Genomic DNA, 2,500 nt, shown 5'->3' on the forward strand with positions numbered 1-2,500 from the left:
ATGAAATATCCAGGGTGATATAATATTCTCTAGTGTACTGTTATGACCTGTGATAATCTTACTTAGAGTCGACGAAGCTCATAATGAAACACTGCACAATAAATCAAGCAAATGGAAAACTTGTCAGGCGGCGATTCTGCGTTAGAAACATACACAAGAGCAGACACTGCGTAGTGATTGTTAGAGCTTGTTTTGTATTGTTGCTTATGATTTTTTTTTCCAATTCATATTTTAAGCCAGTCAGATTAATATTTCTCTTGTTTTTATTTTTTTACGACCAAAAGGATAAACGCAATCGTGTGCGTAGAGAAGAGAGAGAGAGAGAGAGAGAGAGAGAGAGAGAGAGAGAGAGAGAGAGAGAGAGAGAGAGAGAGAGACCGGGGGCGGGTGTTGTTGTTTATGAACAATTACTATTAACAGTAAAATTACCTGAGTCTATTTCACTTACGAATATTTTTGATGATGCATTAAAAAACAAAACAGATTGTAGCTGGATCGGATAAGAATTAAGTACGGTCAACAAGAACCATTTGATTAAGCAAATCAGTGGCTTTTGAAGATGTATTCACTGATTAATAGAATAATATTGAATATCTGAGATGCGCTATTCATTTTCCTCCATCTCGTGCTCGCACTAAAAACTTGAAAAATATGACATATTTCCTATTCCTGTTTTTTATTTTTTTTTTTTAACTTCTCTCTCTCCCTCTCTCTCTCTCTCGCGCACACACACACACACACACACACACACACACAAACTGGTACTAACTTTGGTCTTGTATAACATGTAATATTTGTTGTCTGTACTAGTGTAACAGCTAAAAGCGACTGGTGGTATTTCGTATCTGGTCAGGAACTGAATAAATTTTTAGTTAACATATTGTTTTGTTCTTGTAGTTTTAACTTTTGCTTATCATTTTGCTCTTATGTTAGTATTATTATATGCAGTGTTGTATTCATTCTTGTTACTAATATGTTATTGGGGATTTTTTCGAATTCAATTTTTTTTTTTTTCATTTGGATTGCATTTTGCACTGATTTATTCTTTTTCGTTTTGCGTGGATGTCATAATTCGTCCTTGTTTCCGAATGAACTATACCGTTTGCATAATATAATGCTCACGAGACAGTTGAATATGTAGCTTTGCTTGTAACGTAAGTAAAGTTCATATTATACTTGATTCTGAACGGGTAAATAAGTGCTTTGTGAAAGAATTATAGTCGTAACCTAGTTATGCATATGTACTATAATGCGAACAATCAGTTTACAGCATTTCGTGGTAATCTCGAAATTTTGTACTAATATTGAACTAAGCTTTTTAAGAATGTTGACATGAACGCTTAACATTCATTACTGTAGAAGGTCTGAAATGTACAAGGTACCTACGTTAAATTAACTTTTTTTGTTTTTTCTCGCTCGTGTAGATGTCGCTGGTATTCAAAATCTGAAGATGATGAGAAGAATGTAACCTACCTAGATTTCATGCAGGCTGTCACGCCAAATATTAAACCGTTATGCAAATTATGTACTAAGGCAAAGACAGGTAGATTTTTTATTTCATCGCCTTTGATTTTGATTACACAAATGACCTTGACTGCCTCACCAGATTTAATGCAAGCGGAGGTAGAATTGTAGCAATGAGGAACATTAAAATCAGAACAGCTAGGAAGATGGTTATAACCTATAACCCCGTTTTACCGAACAAAGGTCCTTAAAAGGTTTCTACTTCGAAATATTCTGTTTTCTTATGGGTATACACTTTAACCTGATGAATATCATAAACCCTCTGTAGTCCATGTATGCCGCTTTCAGATTTCCCTCTTGATCTTATCTTTTCATGCTGCTGAATCATAATAAATGCTTAAGCATATACATACCATCCAATACAATCCTTCTGATGTAGCTTCCTTTCTTGATCAACTGTCTTCAATGCACCTTTAGGATCTGCTCAGCACTGGTTTTAGCCTGTAATTCGTATAGACGTCCGTCATATATACATCTAAGTGTAGATGGATGGATATATAGACAGACAATATACTAGAGCTAGATCTATATCTATTTTATGTTTGTGTAGTCGTTTAAACGGGAATTCCAACGAAGATAAAACAAAACGGTTTTTTCTGGCTCAATGACTCCAAATTTGGTATGAATGGATGAAGTCCATTTAAGGTTCATTAGAATAGATTTTATTCTCTCTCTCTCTCTCTCTCTCTCTCTCTCTCTCTCTATACTTTTCTTGGCAGCTTTCCTTCTCTGTTGTATCATAGTAGGTTTGTTCATACATTTCTTCATGATATATACAAAGTCTCAACTAAATGTACCAATTTTCTTGCAGATTGGAGATGGAGATGTATTATTGAATTTTTCACTTCTTAGTATCTCATCTTAATTATTCATTGTACCACTCATAATCCATTTATTTTTATTCACTTCTTCCTCTTTCTCATCCTCAGTGTCTCTGTTTTCGCGTCTCATCTTTCTTCTATTCACGTTACTTACT

The sequence above is a fragment of the Macrobrachium nipponense genome, chromosome 17 (genome assembly GCF_015104395.2).
Source record: "Macrobrachium nipponense isolate FS-2020 chromosome 17, ASM1510439v2, whole genome shotgun sequence".
NCBI lineage: Eukaryota > Metazoa > Arthropoda > Malacostraca > Decapoda > Palaemonidae > Macrobrachium > Macrobrachium nipponense.